Source organism: Nipponia nippon, unplaced genomic scaffold (genome assembly GCF_047370975.1).
Source record: "Nipponia nippon isolate SJK-2023a ecotype South Korea unplaced genomic scaffold, ASM4737097v1 scaffold_7, whole genome shotgun sequence".
Lineage (NCBI taxonomy): Eukaryota > Metazoa > Chordata > Aves > Pelecaniformes > Threskiornithidae > Nipponia > Nipponia nippon.
In genome coordinates, this window is record NW_028262391.1 from 47,910,637 (window position 1) to 47,932,965 (window position 22,329).

Genomic DNA, 22,329 nt, shown 5'->3' on the forward strand with positions numbered 1-22,329 from the left:
ATAGAGTCCTGTGATGACACACTCCCTATTAAGCCTTCGTTCTACATCCTGCTCTCTATTTCCATGGTTCCCTCGGATTTGCGTTTGGGATCCTCAACTATACCAAAATGTTAAAATAGTTTAATAGTCTTTATTTAGTATGTTTTTACCATTAAAGGACAGGAATTATATGAGAATTTTGCAGCCTAACACATAAGAAAACAATTATTTAGATAAAGGAGATCTGCACGTCTTATTCTTCAACCTATTACATGACGTCATTTTAATATAAAAGTACTTTGTAATTATGATGCCTTTACTGATAATTCTTTGTTGTACACCACTGGATCTTCCTTATCTGAGCCCAGGGATCTTTTTAGAGATTTTATACTCACACCTTAATGAAGTCCCACAAAATCTCTTTCAACCTTCCCAACCCTTTGCTTTGCTTTGGTGTGCTCAGGACAGCATTTTCTGTAGTTTCCGTATTTTAAGCTTTAATCTTTGCCTAGAGGGCAGCAAAACAGCATCTCCGGAGGACTCTGATACCTAAATTTGCTTTCCTTATTCAGCGAAGGACCACAGCCTCTTCTTCGGTATTTCTAACGCTGTGCTGGAAGGTACAGCCAAAACGTAACCTATCTGGGCCAGCGTGGCTTGGCACGGGCACGGCGTGGTTAGCCCCGTCTGTCTCCCCACTGACCTAACAAACCAAGCTGGGACCTGCCAGGAAAGAGCCTCCACTAGCCATCCCTGAAGGGTTTTGTCAAACCTGCTGCCAGCGACCCACCAGCTATGAGGTAGTGTCTCCAACTGCTGGGCTGGAGATTGCAGGACTAACTCAATTATTTAATGACGGGGGAGACATTACTGCTGAGACTAGAACTTGCAGCTCTAGTTTCTGGGCCTCAATGGGGACCGTGAAGAAATGCTGGAAGCAAGACAAGCGCACAACTGTTCAGTTGCAAAACCTAAATGTCTGTAAGATTTTCTTCCAGTGAGGTATGCAGCTGAGACGCTGCTTCATGGATCAAAAGTCACCTGGCTAGTGGAACGACAACGCAGATAGACAAGCAGCCTGGGTGCTCTTTTCTTTTTAACCGAAAAAAGTACATAAAATCAAAACCAAACAACTTCCAGAAATATCTCTCCAGACCTCTCGAAGCTCTGAGGAAAGACACGTGCCCAGTGGGACTTACCCCTCTGTTATGCACCAAAGTATTTGAATACCACAAGAAAATGCACTTGAAGCAGAAGCGAAGTATTTCCTAGATTAGAGCAGATAACAGTGAAGTTGAAAATGTTGGAGTCAATGGGAACAGGAATGCCCCCAGGAAAGAAAAACATCTGAATAACTGAGCAGCAGGGCTAATAAATCTGGCTTCTCAGGGCTTTGTGTGTCTTGACTGGCTCCTCTGATGCCTTGTGAGGGCTCCTGCTGTAGTTTTATCCATTGGGGAAGGCGTGACTGGGGCCTTTTTCCTCTACCTTGCTGCCTGTTTTCATAAATCTGTACAGGTACATTTTCCCTGTGGCATCCCCTTTTTTTGTCTTCTGTTAAAATTGACCAAAAGGATTAAAAGTTAGCCAGGGAAGATAAGATGGGCAGAAACAGGATATGATAATAGTCTCTCCCCTCTACAAAATGAGAAAATCCGCCAGAAAAAAGTAATTACAATTTAAGTTAGCTATTTGGAGATATGAGAGCAGAACACATGCAGGAGTGTCATCCCCTTAGTATTTGGAATTACTTAATCTTGCTGGGAGACAGTAACAAAAATAATAATAATGAAGACTCACAGCTAGGGTCAGTCCCTAGCAGATATTTCCAAATGTTTTCAAGTGTCAGTGCAGAAAGGATAACCCCTGCTTGGAGCCAGAACAGAGTGACCACTTTTTATCTAGCACTGCCTCTGTCCTGTTTCTTGTGCACAGGTCTGGTTACGGTGAGCCACAAACCATTTTGATTTTCTTTGTGGATGCTCAAACCCCTTCAAAAAGCACAGAAATCTATTGGAGACCTCAACCAAAATTTACTGGAATTTGAAATTTGCCTGAACTGTTTTGTCCGAATTCTTTGCTTACACCGATACTCAAAATTCACGGCACGCTCATACCCACACTCACAGGTTGCTCTGAATAACAAACGCAACCTTCCCTTTTATCTCTGGCGAAAATGGAGAAGCAAAGCAAGACGGCTTGTAAAAAGCATTTTATATGCAAGACAGATTAGAACATTAGTGTTGTAATAAAGTAAATAAGATGGCAATTGACCTGAGACATGCGGGGTTTACCCCAATTTTTTGTTTATAGTTGAAGGTCGTAAGCTATACAAACCTCTATTGATCAGCGTCCTCTTTGTTTAAACAGAACCTACTGTATTTATTTGTGCTGTTCCTCTAAAGTCAAACAAAAGGGGACAGTTTTAAGTAAATCTCTGCATGACACTGCTGCCATGTGGTTCATTCACTCAGTATACAGATGTTTTCAATCTGTACAGTTTGTCTTTCATATCCATATGAGATGAAGCAGGCTTGATTTAGGCTGGGAATGATGCCAAAGAGAGAAGATACATCATTAACCCTTAATAAACGACTTATGAAGCATCCGTGGTTTATTCATTAAAAGGAATCCATGAAAGATTACCGTAACACCTTATGAGCGGTAACAACCCTTTACTTGTCCATAATATTATGCGGCAGGTATTTATATGGAAAACAAAATGCTTGGTGTGGGAGATCCTCCCCTTTCATTCCCTCGCACACTAGCATACAGGCTAAAAATAAGCATCTACCCAAACTTAGCGTTCAGATAACGAACATTGTCAAGAATTAGAAGGACAGAATTCATCTGGGTTTTGCATTGCAACTGATGTGCTGCGAAATCAGGACCCTGTGTCCTGGGCATCACACAAGTCTTTACAGAATTGGTTCTTGTTTTACCACCTTAGTACATACTACGTGCATATACTTAGTACATACTATAGGCATTTTCTCAGTACGTACTACCTATAAGAGACAAGATGGTGCCTCTTATTACACATCTGTGGAACTGAGACAGCAGATTAAGAGACTTTCTCAAGATCATGTGAGAAGGGTGTAGCAGAGCCAGGAACCAAACCAAGCTGCCCCAAAATGCAGCCCAGGGAGCTCCTCAAATGACCAACCCTCCTATATTGTTTCTGCTCTGCGTTCCTCAACATCCCTTTCTCCTAATAAACTATTACAGCTCCTGACAAACATTAGATGTGTGTTAGGCACAACATTGGGCTCGTACTGGATACAGGAATATTAGAAGCAGCTACTGGCTTGGAAGCAATTGGGGAAAAAAAGGACACAGCTTTTTCTTCAGACAGTTTACAGGGCTTTGCATGCTGAGTCTATTCTTACCGTATTATTCGGCAAACAATCTGTTGCATCACGACAAAGAAGAAACTGCTGATCTAATGCAACTAATAGACAGTCTCATTCAATCAGTTTCTTCCTTTATGAAAACATGCAAAACACAGTAGTGAGTTTAAACCCGCTGTGCCAGTAGTAACATCTCTTCATTTTAGCAGGGAGCAGTGTGGCTTGGCAAATTAAAAAAAAAAAAAAATCAGAATTGATTTGTTTTTTCCTTCTACTCCGGCTCAGTTTGAAGGCAGAAATCCACCACACTGCTTAAGCTGAAAAAATTCAGAATTGAAGGCGACTGCTCAGAAGCATGGGCTGAAAAAACTGCTCCCTGCTATAAAGCCTTGCCCCTACAGATTTTATAGCCAGTCCTATGCAGTTAGCAGGAGAAAAAGCCTACGAAGTTGGAAGATATTCTGCCCCATTTCAGGTTGTGTTTGAAGAAGGGGCTACACATAGTCACATGTATGTTCAATTATTCATTTTCCAGGAGGTGTTTGAGTCAGGGAGAGCAGGCTCAGCACATACCATAAAAATACTTCTGCTCCTTATTCTCAAGATCTGCACTACAGGTCAAACGAGCTACGCTCAGTCATGGGACATTAAGTCCCTGGATCTTGAACTCCAGCTGACTGCCTCACCCAAGCTTTTGGGCTAAACGAGCATCTCCCCAGCCTAGCTGCTAAATGGAGAAGTCAGCGGGTCAGGCTTCTCTTAACCCTGCTGCCAAGAGAGCTCCTCTCAGGACAGCTTTTGCACAGCCCGAACCCTCCCTAGGCACTGCGCAAGCAAGGAATCAGTCGAATGCAGTTTTTTTCCACCTCCTTCCCTACCATAAAAACCTAACTCCCCCCAGTGCTAATCCCAGTGCTAGAGACACAGCCCTTTTCTAGCTGACTGGGGGGAATTACTTAATTCGGCGCAGCTGGTCCAGCCCAGCTCCCCACACAGTGCAGGCAGCCAGTGCACGCAGCTGGGAGCCCTCAGCCCAGCCCGCTTTAACCCCCTCCCTTGCAGCAGCAGCCTGCTGCGGTTGGAGGTGAGCCCCATCAGGGGGGCAAGGAGGGGCAATCGGGGTGCCCAGATGGGGAACCCACCTGCTTGGCTACCATTGGACTGGTTAAACACCACCCTGTTTCATTGCAGGTGCTAAGCATGGGGTGTGCATGCATGCATGCTGCTTCTCCTAGGGCAGAGCTCAAGGTTGCCTAGCCCAGCTGTGTCCCCAGCTCTGCTCGTGCTCGTGGCCTCTCTGGGGCATGAGGAGTTTCGAATTTGCAGCTGGGTGGGAGCCTGGACCCCTTGCAAAGCGAAAAGCCCCAAAAACAAGAGGTTCACAGGACAGTGATGGATGAGAACTGGAAATACCCAAAACTGACAGTGGATGGTTGAAAACAGGTCCCTGAGGAAGGGCTCTGACCATTGAGCTGCGATATAAAACAGGACAGTCATCATCTCCCTGTTACCGTCTTGAAAGTCTTGGACTCTGCTTCATTCCTTGGAGGAACAGTTTTGGGTGCCACCAGTATCTGAACATCAAGTTTCTCCACATGAAAATATCAGACAAAATAGGGGGGATCACAAATAAAGTCAAGTGCAATACGGTGATTTGCTCCAATTTATAAACCAAGTCAAGAGCAAAACCAGCCCAGAGCCCAAGTCCGCCGAGTCCCAGTCTTATTCACCAGCTTACACCATCCTAGCTATGCAGCTACAACCATATGGAATAGACCTTTTTGGAGATACAAATTCCTCTTAAAAAAAAAAAAAAAGAAGTGCAGACTGTTTTATCCATGGTACTTTAACAGAAGGCTTCTTCAGCGAGACTATTTTAAAGCCAATTACTCATTTAAATATGGGGCAAGAATGGGGGATTCAGGGGGAGAGCGGGAGCCACGGTTACTGGCCTCTTTTTAGGTTTTAAACCAAACCAGAGACAACAGTCAAACTTGGGACAATCCTGGGTAAACCACAAAAGATGGCAGCATTTCTCATCATCCTAAAACAACAACATTTTTCCAAGTTTTTTCAATCAAAAATGCTAGCAAGGCCACCCTGGAATTTGCTACCATTTTTCCTTACCCAAAGCTATTTTTCAACACAAGTATTGAGTTTACATATTAATACACCACTAAAAACAGGATGAAGAGATTGGAATGTTGGAGTTACTGATTTGTTTGGGATTTTCTAAGAAAAAATAAAATAATTCTGTTCCACCGGTTTTCTTTTTTTTCTTTCTTTTCCTTTTTCCCATTAAGTGACTGTTTCAAATTAATAGAAAGAGGATGCAGCATTTCTTGGGTTTTATTTTATGGGTTTTCCCAGCATATGGAATCTTTTTAAACATGAGAAGCTGTGGGTAATATATTATTATATGCATATTTTAAGTTAACCATTCTTTATATCTTTCTGAAAAGAAAAGATTTACCATGTTTATGTCTGAGAAATATGTTTATTTGGAAGATTTACTCCAACTCTACTTATTTCCTTTACAGGGATGTCAACTAGAAAACTATACAAGCATTTTTTATAATTAAAATTAGGGTGGAACAGAAAGCAATCATTGCTTGTTGCTTTTCTAGATCATGGAAGCTTTCCGTAAATCAGACTTGACAGGTTCAAAACGTTATTTTCTGAGCTTTGTTCCTTTGCCAATAAGGCCATTTTTAGCGTGGTGAAAGAAATCCTGACCTGTAATGCCATTGAGCCCATTGGCACATCTGAGAGATTACAGGAACCCGCATTTCCAAAAGTGGCTACTAAACTCAAATACAGCTATGCGGGGAGGAGGTAAAAGGGGAAGGGAACAAGAGGAGGATTTCTAAACACCAAACTGGCAGAAGGTGATGGCTATCAAAAGCTCCAGGTCTCCCAGGAGCTGCTGAGCACTGCTGGAGAGCAAGAGTCGTGGGTGAGCTAAAAAAAGTGAAAGCAGCCAAAATCAGCAGCCACAGTATGAAAATATGAAGAAAATGTGTACGTGACACTGCTCACCGCTCCTTAAAATAGATGTCATAACAGGAGGTATTACTGGACTGCCATGAGCATTAACAAACATTTCTAAAAGTTTCATTAGCAAGACTTCGCCTATATACATTGCCAGCCATAGGTGGTATCCATAAACCTGGGGAAACATCCACTGAATCTAGCACCTCAGCTGATACCGAGCCCAGCTGAAATCTAAGTACACAGTTTAATTTTCTCCTTCCCCACTAACCTAAAGTACTAGAATAAGAAATGTGCTATGTCCGAAAATGTGTTTCTCCAAGTACAGCTAAAAAAATTCCATTTAGCTGATAGAAACTAAAGAGAAAACTAGTTTTATGTAAGACTTGCCCGCCGTAAAGAAAATTTCATTTTTGGCTCAGGAAAGACACTTTAATTACACGGGAAAAATTATATGAAGTTGTTACTAGGCGATAACTGAGGAGGCAGGTTTTTGGATTCAAATTTGCGTGACTTTGGGATTTTGTCTGGGTACATGTTTAGTGTTTCTGTGTGTCAGAACTTGCAAGTCATGCTGAACGTAACATTTATCTCCTCTCTGTGCTGTAATTCAGCGTTGATCTGAAATTTCACAGGAGACTGACACCAAGCTAACAAGGAAGGCTATGATACCTGCTCACAGGGACTGCCCCTTCCCAAACTGCCCGACCCATGGGGCAAAGACATAATTCAATTCTGAATTATTATAGGAAACAGTGATCATGTTCCCCAGGTAAAGAAGTGAACCGTGGACAAAGAGTGACCACAGCCTGGAGATACTGGAAAAAAAGGGGGAGAGTTATATGAGCTTCTGGGGTCGATGCAGGATGGCAGGACCAGGAAAGCTGATGTCTATGGGGCAGAGGTGGAGTCTCCAGCATGGAGGGCTCTAAATTTGGCAACTTCTGAGCATCCCGCTGGCCTGTGGAAGCTGTGTGACAAGCTAGCTGACTCCGAGTTAAGCCTAGACTTGCTTCTCCAGACCTTGTTCTGGACCGCTGGTCTAAGTGATAAACACAAGTGGGTCTAACCAGCAGCCTTGGCGTTACTCTCCAGTTCTGCACAGGCTTTCACACCACCTCCATTTCACGGTGCCACCCACAACACAGATGTCCTACAGGTGTCCTCAGGAGCTGGGCTCCATGGATGAGGGCTTCCACATTTTGCTGTCTCAAAGGCAAATAGCTCAGCAGTGGAGCAGGGGGTATCACTAAATCAGACTGCAACATCAGGCTAGGGCAACATGGACATAGCCGTCCTCTGTTTGACATGCCTGGCTCGGCCACACAAGGAAAGGGGAGAGGAGGATGGCCCGCCTGTGTCTCTTTTTCCTGAGCAGGGTGTGCAAGGAAGCGGAAAGTGCTGTGGAAGAGGCAGACCGACCCTATCAGATGGGGCTGGGACTGGCCAGACTGCCATGAATCAAGAGCCTGTAGGAAGATCATAGGCAACAGTTTCTTTTTGTGCCTCATTTTGTATCCACTTGAAGAGCCTTTGTTGCTCAACAGTTTGTACATCCATTTATTTATTTTTTTCCTGCAGCTGTCAAACCACATTGATTTTCAGTCATTTTAACCTGGGCAGGATCAGCAAACCTACTCCCCTAGGTGAAAAGCCAGGACTGCACGGAAACGACTCGAGTTGGCTGAATTATCCGATTCTTCCAAGACACAAAGAATTTGTTTGCTTTGCTTATGAGAGCTGAGGGAGGGATGGCACAGAAGGCTAAATCCTTACCATCCCTGTGGTACGTACTTCACGCTTTGCTATCGATGCAGGCAGAAATGTTTCCAGGGCTTGCAATGCAGTTGGCAGTGTCTTTTCAGAAAAGGACCTCTACGGAGCAAGCTCGTGTCTGAATTACATCTCAGCCCTAGGGAAGATGGTTTCTTCAGTTCCCCTTCAAGGTCAGTTGTGGGGTAACATATGTTATTCGTCTCTCAGTCTTGCTAACAGAAAATCTGACTGAGCGACATGTGGAAACTGGGAAATGAAAATAAACAAAATGAATAAACACATTTAAAGGGCTTGGGGGGAGACAGAATCCCGACCTGCGCATAACATCCTTACCAACGGGACAATGCTAAATAAAATTTGGGATTTGCATCTTGATGGGTACAGTAAATTTGAACTCTACATGACTCCAGCGCATCTGCTAAGCAAATAGAGCCACTCTTATTACAGATGTATGGCACAGACTCAGTGTAAGATCTAGGAACCAGCAAGCTCATTACATTTGTGAATAGCATGTTTCGAGTTTTTTTATTCTTTTCCTCAGACATTTCTTTTAATAATTAGAATGGAGCAAGGTCTTGCAGAAATTAGTATGTTTAAGTGGTGCTTCAGCCCTTCTTTAACATGCTGTAGTGGGATGAACTTGTAAAGCCTCTGTGTTCCCAGCTCTGCCTCTCCTCACTCCCCAGCCACACGTTTGCAGCTGCCCTTGCCCAAAGCTGGCCAGGCACAGCCGTGAAGCCCACCCCAAGTCCCCAAGAAGGGGGGACACAGCCCTGACAGCCCAACAGGAGCCCTTCAGCCTGCTTGATGATTCCTCACGAGGACAGCGTGGGCACGAGTTTCGGTGCAGTCTCAGTTATTCCTACCAGGGATCCGCACTTAGTCAGCACGGCCCGGAGACACGTCAGCAAAGCCCAGACAGCTGTCTCAGGTACCCGATACCTTAAAAGATGTTGTTCATGTTATCCATGTTGTGTGCTAATATCAGGGTGGTTGTAGGCAAAACGGTCGTATGTTCTGAGAATTCAGGGCTGCTCTTTCCTGCGTGTACCAGCTGAAATCAGATCCCATGGTAGCATTGTAACCCTACTCCAGCGGCTCTCATCTGTACAGTCATGTTTGCCATTCCAGCCATGGTAAAGAGTTCCCTCACTGGCTCACCAGTGCTTCAGCACACCCACTTCTTTCCTAAGATTTGGCTAAAGATCAGAGCAGCTTGGTTATAATAGCATTTGGCAGTAAAAGTCTACCAAGCAACCTGGCCTGAGCAGCTGAAAGGAGAGCAGCGAAGCAAAGTACAAGAGATGATTAAAAGAGACGCGAGACTCCAGAAGGAAATTTCTGGGCATCCCTTACAACCACCATATCCTTGGATTTCTATTTTTGCCTCATTCCTCTGTGTAACACTTTTGTTTTCACTCTTCCTTCCCTTTTTTTCTTACAATTAGGCAAGAGGGGTGAATCGTGAAGTCAGGTTACGAGCATCTGCCTGAGCCTGCGTGTGTGCGTGCAGGCACACGGGCACGGGAGAGCAACCAGCAGCATTGCCAAAGAGAAGAGCTGGAGCCAGGCTAGTGAAAAGAAGTAAATCTGAGGATAGTGAGTTATAGGGAAGTGGATGAGAAAAGTAGAAAAATTATCACAACAGTTTCTCTTAGCCAGCTGGCATAGCTGCTCCGCTAGTGAAAACTTTGAGGCTTTCACTGCAGTATATTTCATAAGTGAGGCATTACAACTAAATTCAATTACAAAACATCACACACAAAGGCGTTTTAGCATTTTCTATGGGAGCACTGATGCTGGAACTGACGTGCTTTTGAGCTGGAAGCAAAACCCAGAGCCTTTGCTTTGGTTATTCATGTAACAGGCTTGTTCTTCCCAGGAGCTGGAGGATACTAGCGTCAAATCTAAAACAAGGAACTCCTCTTCAGGAGCTCCCAAGGATCAATCACTGATACAGGCTCCCTGATGGACAAGATTTAGTTTGCAAAGATCCCATGGTTACGGATGTGCTCCCTGAAAAGCAGGTTTTGCAGTGCATCTTACATCATAGCGGCCAGGTCCTGGACATACATCAAAGCCTTCACCTTATGAGTCGCAGTAGACATCAAGATGTGCTGCCTGCTCTGATCTGCGCAGCACCAGCTCTGCCTTCGCAGGGCAGGGTACCACACCTCACACCACCCCGGTGATGTTAGCGGCATCTCAGGGAATAGCCCTTGCTCTGAGTAACAGCCTGCTCAGTGATCAGTCCGAGGTGGAAAGCAAACCAGGCAGGTTTTCTACCAAATTATTTCTGTTATTTGTAGGACTGGTCTGCTGCAGCATATTCACATGGAATTCATTAGCACATCCCTTCTGCTAATCCTCACTGGGTTTAACGCAAGGGTATACATTGATTTTTCCTGGCCTCTAGGACAGCTGTGTCAAGTCAGAAGCATGTGCTTTGGGATAGGCTGAACCCAGGAGCTTGGACCTTGAGACATTAGAGAAATCAGGGCTCTGAGGGTTCACTTGGAGGTTCAGGTGGAGTGAATTCATATTATGATTCAAAGGAAAAATTCTGCCTCTTGAGACCCTCCACCCTTGCCACCTCCTACTTTAAATACCAGGATCCACCACTGTTATCCCAAGGAGACTGTCAGACATATCCAATGCTCTGACCCAAACCATGAAACAATAGAGAGCAGGCTCCAAATTTAAAGACACCCCCTCACACACACACACCAAAAAGATGTCTTTAGAGTTCACTGAAGAGGACATCCACTCCACCATCCCACAAATCCCCAAGAACGGTGAGGTGGTTCAGCAAGCTTGCTTCTGACAGTCTCAGCAGTTGAAGGAGAAAAAGATTCTCCTTCTTCTGCCAGCTGTGAAACTGAGCCCCGTCCAAACAGCCTTGGCTCCAAGGCAGCCACCTAATGATTCCCAGGCTTAGTTGAACATCTTATCCCTCTAAATACCATACGATTTGGGATAGATTCAGTGGCTTTTCTGGACTACCACCACGAATAAACACAAGACACTCCCTGAAGATAAAGGTGGGGGCCATCTGCTGTACACTCAGAGGAGTCCAAACCATCAGAGCAATCGCAAACATGTGAACATCACTTCTTTAAAATGCTGGCATTGCGGCATCAGTCACGTGGTTCAACCACACGAGCGCTGCCAAAACACTTCATGATATCATGTTGGGAGCCACCCTGCGTACGCCTGTCCTCACCCTGGATCAGCAACGCTGCTCGAACATGTAGCGAAGCCCTGCCGCCGTGGAGAAGCGTGTGGTGGCAATGGGGGCTACGGCCCTGGTGGGGCAGGGTAGCCTCACAGGAGGGATACAGGAGAGGAAAAGAGATGGTGAAAGAGATGGCAATCGAACCTGGTAGAGGTTTAGGGAATAGAAGGAAGGATGTGGGCGATAGGAAGCAGACTTACCTCACCTTTCAGAGCTTGATCAGACTTGCACCGAGAGCAATGCAATTTATTTCTCCCTCTCTTTAGATGTTAAGTATCCAGTTGCATCCAACACTGAGTGACAGCCAAGAGCGGATGTAAAACCGCAGATGTACAGGTGTCGATATGTGGAGCTCTTATGCTTTCTGGAAAACTTTATTAATATTACAATCTAGAACCTCAGCTGTGCCCTAGTAATTCCCACCAGCTGGGAATTTCATTTTACACTTGGAGATAAATCTCTAAGCCCATGTGGCCTGTACTGCCAGGTGCTGTCATTGACAATGGTGGACAATTTGTCCACTTTTTATTGTCTGTATTATATCATTTACTACCCAAAACATCAGTTCGGCTGTGAAATTTTCATTAGAGCTTACTTTGTAATAAATGTATTTGTGTAATAAGTCGTACTTCCCAATTTGCAAATTTTCCCTACATGACTCTCCTTTTTTGTGAATATATTGATTATTCAGAATGATCAGTTGTGTAACGTCAGGTATAATTCTTTGCCCCACCTATATTATGGGATAGTTGGAGTAAAAATAATTTTTATGTCAAATTAAGGCACAGGTTATGTGCCATAATTGTATTTTCAAACTCAAGTTTTTAAAGTTGGGCATCTAAGTCTGTATTTAAGCATAAAATAAAAGCAATTTTTTTGTCAAAAGTGTTATCTCTCTGCTTTTCTGTCACTTTCAGGAAAGACAAAGCATTTAGGAGAAAGATTTCTAAGAACAATATTTTAAAATTTCCATGGATTTCAGCATCTCTTCAAATAACAGATGATTATTGTTATTACTACTATTGTGAGGTTTTGGTAATCTCATAATATCCATGTCAAGTTTTTTCTCATTGCCAGAATTTGCATCTTCAATCTAGGCTAAAAATCATTAAATTAATAATCACGCACTCAGCCTGCTAGATGCTGGTGCCTCTCCCCCTTGCAGCCCAGCTTGGCACTCTGTACGTGTGCTGGTAGATAATACAGGTTTTAAAAGCTGACTCCCTCTTTATCATTATGTGACGCTGGCCTGCAAAGTTCAAGGTAAGGCCATTGTGTCTCGAGTCTATTTTTATTGTACAAAACACTGGATGGAACTTAATTATTTTTTCCATCTGCCAACCATTTTGACTAATTGAACCCTTTGGAGCCAGGAGTCAAGGTTTCCCAATGTAAACCAGATCCTGGAACACGGCATTAGCAGAAATGTTGAAAAATCATGAAGGAATTTTTGGTTCTGAGGTTTGGTTCTGTTTTCCAGAGTCTGACCAGGATTCAGAAGAAACCCAAACCCTCTCCTACATATACATTTTTTCGGGTTCCTTTAGTGTCTCAAATTTTCTAGGCACTAAAACTTCCCATTACCAAAAAAGAAAAAAAAATTTAAAAATTGAAGGATATAACTTAAAGCCACAGAAGTATGGAAATTCCCAGCAAAGGCTCAGACTTCCATTATTTTGGCAAAAGGAAAGCATGCTTGGGCAGCATTAAAAATGAAGCATAACTTAATACTGGAGGGTTTCCTGATAAGTGCTCTGTACTGAAGACTGGATTGTTGACAATTCTGCAGTATATTTTAATGTTATTTTCACCAATATTTTTTCCCCTTAAGAGGATAACTGGTGAAGCAAATAAATTCTGTTGCATGTTTTATTTGTTTGATGGCCCATAAGTAAGTTTCCAACTGCAATAATATTCCATCTCTGATTTTAGCTCAGAATGTGAAAATCTTGGGATTAGTGCTTCTTCCAGCAGTGGGAGATCACCAAGTACTGAAAGGTAAGAGGTATTATTTTCCAGCAGTGACTTGTGATACACCTCTGATGAGATCATGGAACTGCACTTCAGATTCTCCTGCTTGGTAGTGAAGCCTAAATGGTGGCTTGTGCCTCTTTTCAGCTTTCAGTACAAGATATCTGCCTTGATTTAGTTCTTTTTAGAACCCAGCATAATTAAAGTGGCATTTCCATGCTGATGACTACTGCTTCATTCATCTCATCCTCTTCTGCTATTGATGCTTCTTTCCCCAGTAGTTCCTCAACTTGCCTCCACCATTAATGATATGCCACTAGAGATGCTTCATCCTTTGTTTTTCATGTCTTTGCTGCCTGGCCATTAGGAAGCAGAAGATTCAACGGCTTCTACCACCACACTCATTCCCTTTGACAGAAAACTCATTTTACAGCCTAGCTGTGATACTTTGGAAATGCTTCACAGAAATCAGGGATCTGTCTGAAATTCTACACTGGAGGCAAATGAAAATTTTTAATAGATCTGGGTCTTAGTTCCGCTAATTTCAATGGTTCGTTTCACTGTTCTGGCAGTCAGGATCCATTAGTGGAACAGAAGGAGAAGCATGTATAATGCATGTACAGCAACCGCATTCTAATCTGAAATTTCTTTTTTCTTTTAAGTTCTTATTTTTTAAAATAAATATATAATGAGTTACTGACAGTACTTAACAATATCTTATACTAGACACTGTAATACCCCAAATAAATACTTAATTTCTGCTTTCCTGCAACTTCACTAGGATTACATCATGTCAGATTACTCTAAGTCTGCTTTAACCCAGTTTGAAAACACTAGTTATTCAAAGATCTGTACAATTCTGAATTTCATTCCTTGAAATACCTTGTCTTTTGCTTCCTTTATACAGTTTCTCAAGCCTGTGAAGGCCAGAGAGTTGTTGAAGTCAGAATAAGCCTGCAAGGGAGGAAGCTGGGGAAGAACAAATGCTGTTCAGCTGACAACAGAGCTCCCTCCCTTCCTCTCCCACTGGCCAGCAGCACCTCGTTCTGCTGGGTAGGGATGTAGCTAATTTCTGCACCTAATTCAACCTTCAGACTGTTTGATGTGGTAGCAAACATACCAGTAGTTTTTCTGATGTATAAAAGTACCTATGGAGAATGACACGGCCACCATGAATTCAGTTCGCATAGGGTCCTTACCACCCATGAGATAGCACATGGTTTTGATCTATTGACCTGCTTGTAGATCAGAACCACTGAGTAAGAAGGGAGGTGTGCACTACCTTTAACCACCCAGTGAAGTCATTAACATGCACTCCCTACCATGAATTAAATTAGTTTAGATTCTACTGACAATGCAAATAAACTCATGAAGCATAGCTCTACAGGGCTGCAAACTAACCCATTTGAAAAGACTTTCACTGCTTTTGTTTATCATTCCATATGATAAACAGCTACCTCCCCAAATTATCAGGAAAAGAAATTTTAACCATTCAGCAAATAACAAAAATTGTTTTAATGATAAATAAAAAGTCACAAAGCTCAGCATGTTCTGCTGAGAACCATTAATGAGGGAAGATGGTGAGGCCTGGAAATTTACCTTCCCTTTTGTTAACACTCTTTTCCATCTGCCATCCGTATTCTTCAACAGAACACAGATTCCCTATATAAAAACTAGGAAAAAAAACCCCTAGATTTTGATGCTCGTTGTCTTTCAAATGCCACCTAATCTTGTGCTAAAGTCTTCTGAAAAGCTGAAGGAACTGAGTTTCTAATCCCACTATGTTTCTTTGAAACTCTGGACCATAACGATGACATTAATTATTGTTGCCTTTGACTTCCCTTCCTTCGTAAATATCAGCTTAAAAACCAACTTGTTAAAATAGCCTTCCTGTGGTAGGAAGCACCTTATCTTGTACTTTCGTGTCCCTGTAACATCTGCATATGGTGCTCTGAACTTTGCTGCTGCCCTCAATTAAAAGCTAACCAAAAAAACCCCTTGATAATACTTTGTTGGAAAAGGACCTAAACGATATCCTGCTTATTGCAGAAAACCAACATGGTGTGTTCCTTTAGTGTAGAAAATAGGATGCAGAGTCTTGGGACACAATAAAGCCCACAAAGTGCCCTTCCCTTACCTCTGCCTTCTGATCCCCATCCCTGTGCTCCACGGGTTTTCCAAAGCTCGCAGCACTTGTTTCCTGCTCGGTTATCTAAATGGAAGATACTGCTATCTCCTCAGTTTCCAAAAATTTCTGGCAATCCTCTAATGTCTATTTTGAAATGCATATTTGGAAATACTCTCTCATCCTGTTTCACTCTTAAAATGTATTTTAATGACTTAGTTATAAGGATCTTTACTGTCTTCTATACAAAAGCTTTAAAATTGACTATACGTGGTTGCATCTGTCAATGAGATTTTAGATTATTTGGGAATTGCCTCCTCTTGGCTATGTGTTTCAGGTATTTATAGCAGACCTGTCCAAATTGCCTTGAATTCAGCTGACAGAGTTAACTGAATAAACAGGTTTATATGACCCTGTCCCAGCACGAAAACCCAAACCATTCAGAGAATGGGACTTATGTGAGCTAGCATCCGAACTATAGCTAGTCTAAAAATACACACATGAGAGAAAAACATAAGAAAATAGTGATTCCTTTGGGCCTGAATTTAGCCAAAATGACATCATTTGTGTATGCAGAGTCCATTTTGCCTGAACCAGCAGTGCACATAACGACCGCAGGCTCCCTCTCATCCCTCCCACATCAATCTGAGGAGATGTGAGCTCCATTAGACACCCGCTGCCTGCAGATGGGACACTAAACCCCAAACTGCCAGACGATGTAAAATGAAGACCAGACTGATACTGGGACAAACAAGACAAGATACCACCACAAAGTCTCTAGAAACAAGACAACAAGCAGGAAGAAACCCGTTTCACTCGCATTCTTACGTTTAAATGTAGCCAGTTGGCTGTTCATAGTATTTTAGGCAGGCAAAAATGCAATAAAAAGAGAGCATGAGCACAGGCAGGGTGGGTACTGCAGATTTAGGAACTGCAGAGCAAGTCACAGGATATCCACTGGCCTCAGACACGCAGCAGTGGGTGTTTTCCCAGAGAAGTGTCTGCTGGAGAAGAGACTAAGGAGTTAGATGGTGGGATGAACGTTTTTCATCTGAAAATGGGTGTTGGCTCCTGTCAAAAGCTGTCTCAATCTCTCCCCAAGAAAGCTATTGCCAATACTTCTATGCGACTTGGCGTGATCATCTGTCTCTTTTCCAGAGAAAACTGCTACCCTGTCTCCACCCTTTTATGTGATAGTGGAGGCTGTGCAACCGCATGTAGACCTCAGTGACAGACATGAGGTGAAGAGATCTGTTCAGTATCTAGACAGGGAAAATATAGAGGTCTTTTGTCAAGGTACTGCAAACATAGGGCATTAAATGCCATAAATGCGCTATTTAGTAAAAAAAAAAAAAAAAGGCAAGCAGAAAGCATCTCTGAAGTTTTCAGATTTTACACCCTTGTGAATAAAGAATGGTCCATTTTAACATGATTTATAAAAAACTTAAACATCTGAAAACTTGTGGGGTCAGTCACTGCTTGAAATCGGTTCAGATGCCCAGTCTTCCATGGAGAAACGATCAGACCCTAGTGAAGGGCAATCAGGAATCCCATTCAGAAAGGATTATCAGGAACAGAGTCATTTCTGTCTGAATTTCAGACTTCTTGGTACTGACCTCGGAAAAATCCTGGCAAGTATTTTTACAATTACTTTATTCACTAGAATCTTCAAACGGATTTTTTTCAAATTCCTCAATTCTTTGCAAATAGATGACATTTAGCTGCATATCACTTAAGTTCATAATACTCTTAAAAACATGTGGTCTTGATTTGGCACCATTTGTTTCCATATGATGCTACTCTGTGACTCTGTATCAGATAATTGCATAATTTATTTGCCTTGCATATTGAACTGAGGCCTGAATGCTGCTCTCCCAGCCCAATTACTCCAGACTAATGAACAGTGAGCCAGAATACAGTGCTTGAAAACCACAATCAAGGAGAACAATAATCAATGGGCACTTCTATATATTTTTTCAAGAACATAAGACGACCAGTGCAGAGCTGAAATTTTATTTGCTTATAAAGTGTCCCATTTGTAACTCCCTATTTGGAGTTAACTTTAGAAAGCATTTCATCCAAGTACTGAGTGGTACCTTCATCACTTGTTATATCTTTCATTTTACACCCACAATTAATATTACTCACAAATGAAAACCCTCAGTTGCCTGTCTGCGTCATTTGTCCACTTGATTGATAGCTGATGCAACTATTTTGGAGCGCAAGAGAGCGTCTGCACATTCGGAGGCTACTTTAGCTGTCTAATTAGGTTTTTAACTCTGTGTGACGCAGAAATCTTGTTCCACCATGCTCCAACCCTAAATTCTTTTATAATGTATGATGATCGTGTTTTGGACCACCAAAATAAGTGAAGAGTTACCACTTTTATGTCCTGCTAGAAAGGAATATTCAAAATAAGTTTTATGACATGAAGAGGAAACTGAAAGGTGAGCTCACCAACTCACATGTTAAATGCATATTTGCCCCAATACCAAAATTAGGACAGATACCAAAAAATGTCAACATTTTGGACTTATAATGTTAAGACTTCCTTATAAAGCATCCAAGAGAACTGCTTTTCTCAGATGAAATTGATTCCTTCAGACATTTCTATAGGCACTCCTACGTCTTGACTCCTTCCTCCAGAAGGAGCAGGGTTTATTGAGGTTCAAGACATGGAAAAAATATATCTCAACATATGCATATGTTTGCCTCGGAAATCAGCTGGACTTAAACACATGCTTTAAATTACAGATGAGCCTCTGCACTTTCCTGAATGAGGGGGTATTTAGGCATGTATCTACACCCTTTCTTGAATGGGGGCAAGAGGAAATTCAGAAGGGCTTGGTACCACTTATACTCTACTTGCATAAGCTGGAATTAGGCAGCAGAGCGTTACTGGAAAGCCTCCCTGCCCAGAAGAGCGAGCACGCTTCTCGACAGGCTCTCACAATAATTTGTGCAAGGAACGCTCAGTCCGTGTAAACAGGAACCCGGGTTTACTTTGTCACGAGAGAAAATTCTCCTATGCCAGTGATTCATTTCAAGACAAAACAAAATTTCTTTTATGTAAAAGCTGAAATAGCTTAGCGGTATCAGTTGCCATGGCTTGACTTTAAAATCAGGAAACTTCTTACCACTAGATTATCATCATCAGGAGGTAGACTGTTAAATGATGGTTAAGTCAGTAAGTATATTCTTCCCATGGAAGATCTTCTTGGGGGAGATGCAGGAAAGGAAACTGAGTATACTATAGTAGTATAATATAGGATAATTTACTCTGGGGAAGTTTCCCACAGTACTTTGTCCTGAGGGCTTACTTTTCCTTATTTATAGTACATGTCTACAGTGGAAATTCAAAGGAGTAAAACCGTGCAGTAGATTTAGGGGCTTCTAAAATGCCAATCATGATCATAAAAATCAAGAGGAACTTAGTTTTTAAATAACACCACTGTTTTCTGTAAAATTATGATTGGTTACATTTTGATTTTCTAGGTTTGTTGCAAATGGAAGTGAATCGGACAACATATGCTATCATAATTGCTTTTTGCGTGAAGAAGTCTTTTTCAGGCTGAGCTGGCTGCTGCTGTTTTAATCAGAAGGTTGTCTATTTGTATGTTAATAGTTTCATCCTGGTTTATTAGGCTTGTTGATGAAAAAGCAAAAATCAGATGCTTTGCTATTTTCAAGCTTCACTATTAATCTGTGATTTTTTTGGTGCCAACACAGAACCATTTCAGCATCCTCTGCCTTAAATCCTCTTAATGAAAGCATGAAGAATGACAAAATACTTCCTTTCATAAAGCAGAAGGCTGTGCCAATTCACTTTCAACATGCTCATTCAGTGGAACTGAGGTAAATATGTTGCTCCACAGGTGCTTTTCCTTGCAATAACATACTCCCTAGTAATCCATTAAATTCATCTCATGCTCTGTTTAGTGCCTACTCAGTGAACTGCCTAGCTAGTTAAGGTCATTGCGATAATAGGACCAGGTTAAACAGCATGGGTATGTTGAACTCTGACATTCGTCCACTGTGGCCACAATATAGATAAGAAACGACGGTAACATTAGATGTGTAATATCTACTCAGACCGACACGATCTTTTCCCCTCTGTAGCTCCTTACAAGCAAAAAACTTTGGGATTAGGCAAGTATCTTCAGACCCAAATCTCAGGACTCCTTAAAATTATTTAGTGCCTTTAGAAACAGCAGCTCAGCAACTGGAAGCTTGTCTGTTTTCTTACATTGATTGAACTAGCACAAACGACTGAGCAGGAGGGGGCCGGGCAGAGGGTGGGCCAGTGGGTACCTGTGCTCCTGCGATCTGCAACAGCACCGCTGCTCTCCTCGTGCCATCCCTGCCTGGCGAGGAACTTGAAAGCCATCCCTGCTTTGTTCATAGCATAGCATCTTCCCATCACGGGGTTTAAAAACTCGGTATAACTCCTGGATGATAACCTCTTTCATTATGGAGTTCCTGTTAAAGGCAGACAAATAATTGCCAGTTAGTAAGTCGCTATTAAATTCAGCCCAAATTCAGCCCCAGCAATCCTTTCCAAAAGCCTGACGGGTTTTATTTTATTATTTCCTTTGCAGGGTGTTGGGAAGTGTAATCACTGGTAACTAATCAAACTTCTTTCAAATACCCACAAATATATAAAGAGAATGAAATGATTAATTATTGGGCTAAGCCATTTCAAATGAGACCTCATCTAAATGAGCAGATTTATTTCCAGAGCAAGCTGGGTGTAAATTTAGCTGGTTTTCAAAACTCTGAATCTAAAGCATGCCTGGATTTGAGGATGGAGTGGGTTATGGGTGGCTGTATAACCTCTCCGAGATATCCAGCAAAGCACAGCAATAAAAAGCAGACGACAGTTTTGCAAAATATTTTTTTAAACAAAGTGTTACTGGGGTTAATAACTGCTACCATTGGGTACTGTTAATTATAGGCAGGAATAGGTTGGGGCATTAAACTAAGAGGATTTTTAAAATGTCAGTATTTAAATGAGCATTCTTTTCCCCCACATAACTGTTTCATTCAAGGAGAAGAATTAAAAATGTTTTCTCAAATTTCCTTCCCTGTCTTTATTTTGTTCCTGTGGTTTCCAATCAGATCCTCACCTGCCTGCTTTGTTCCTTTCATTTCTTCCAACATTGCTACCTATTTTAGTTCAGGGTGGAGCTTTAAGGAGTAAAGAAAACTGAAACATCTTTGGTTTCCCTCCTGCTATCCTCAAAAATCCCTGGAACTTGCAAAAATCTTGCCACAGGAACTTTAACTCAGCACCACTATCCCAGCCTACTGCAGTCATGATAATCATAGATAATCTCAAGCAGTCTCTTCTTCGTAATGTCACAGGCTTATCTCTAGATATTTATTTAAAAAGGAATATTGTAGGAATAAAATAATTTTATCCATACAAACCTAAGCTCATAGAACTACAAAACCTGTCTCTAGAGATACGCAGCATTGCCCATATTAAGAAATACACAATCAGAAATGAGCTAGCATTAATGTACATGCTGAATATTCTTGTTCTCAGGCACAAAATTAATTTGTGCGATTCAGTTTTATGCAGAATGATGCACATGTTTCTTCACATGCTGAATACATTTAACAGAATATCAGTCCCACCAAAGCCCTATTTGAAGAAATAACCCAAAACTTAGCCGGTAAAGAGGCCTCAGTGCACAACGTGGGTTGCGCACATTGTGCACGTGGGGGTATTGCATCTGCGCTTTGCAAGTGCTCCTGGAGTGAAACTGTCAGCACCAGAATCTTTGCGGAAAACTGCTTTTAAATGCCCACAAACGCTTATGGAAAGCATCTTCCTGATTTGTGAATATCTAATCACAGCTAATTAGAGTTGTCCCTGCAGTGGAAACCCTCTGTAAGGAGACTGAGATGTGCTGACACATGTCCAGCCCTGCAAACGCCGACCTAAGAAAGTTCTTCATGCAGCATTCGCACTGTGCAGTTTTATTTTTTGTGGCCTGCATTTAACAGCTCAATATTTTATACTTGTCCCCAAGGTAATTGACAAAACACGTTTCTAATGTTATTTAACAATTTTAATGACAGCGGCTGAAAGATACATTAAAAAACCCCCAACATTCTTAGCCAAACATTTTGTCAAATGACACGGTTCCCAAATTTGCTGTTCCATGGTGCTCTATTTCTGTAAAAACTCTCATTAAGGCTGTAGGTCACAAAAGAAGAATGAAGCCTTGGAAAGAGATACAATGACTACTTAATATTGTGTGGGATTATATGCAGTGGCCTGTGGCAATTCCTTATGTCTCTCTGGGTAGTGATGCTTTTCCAGCATCATTTTTTTTTTTTTGTCATCGCACAATTCCATTGTGAAATATTCTTTTCATGAAGGAGGAAGAAAGAGCTGGTTACACCCTGCAGTGTTTTGGGGAAGACTAAGAAGCGTGGTTTGCAGGGAGTATGTGTGAAATATGACATTTCATTATGTGTAATTATTTTTTAACCAGTAATGTCCATGTTGAAATGAGTTTCTTATTTTTGGAATGCAGGGGGAGTGGTTGGGGAGGGGAGTCGTGTTTTTTCCTTGTTAATAAACTCAAGTCATTCTTATGCTAAAGTAATTTCTCAACAAAACAAATTTCTCTCCATCTGGGTAATGGCACACCCAAATGTGATTACATTACAAGGGATTTTAAATTAAATTTCAAGGTAGGAGCATTATTAATCCAATGCATTTGTCTTTATTATCATTGGATCTAAAACAATAAAAGACTTGAACTCACTTTTAAATGGCAGTTCAAGTGCTTGCCACAGCAACGTGGCTTTGATCTGAAATCCTCAGAAATCTATGTGTTTTGGGTCAGGCCCCAAAACTCTCTGAAAAGGTGGAGCAGGAATGGCTA

At 41.9% G+C, this 22,329-nt stretch overlaps 1 long non-coding RNA gene across 1 annotated transcript in view; it reads right to left on the reverse strand.

The window, feature by feature from the left end:
- The window catches only part of LOC148051059 (uncharacterized), a 535,993-nt gene that overhangs the window by 36,243 nt on the left and 477,421 nt on the right, over positions 1–22,329 (reverse strand). The window contains exon 11 of the long non-coding RNA XR_015700440.1: positions 19,739–19,906. This is a non-coding gene — a long non-coding RNA (uncharacterized LOC148051059). The remainder of the gene's footprint in view (positions 1–19,738; positions 19,907–22,329) is intronic.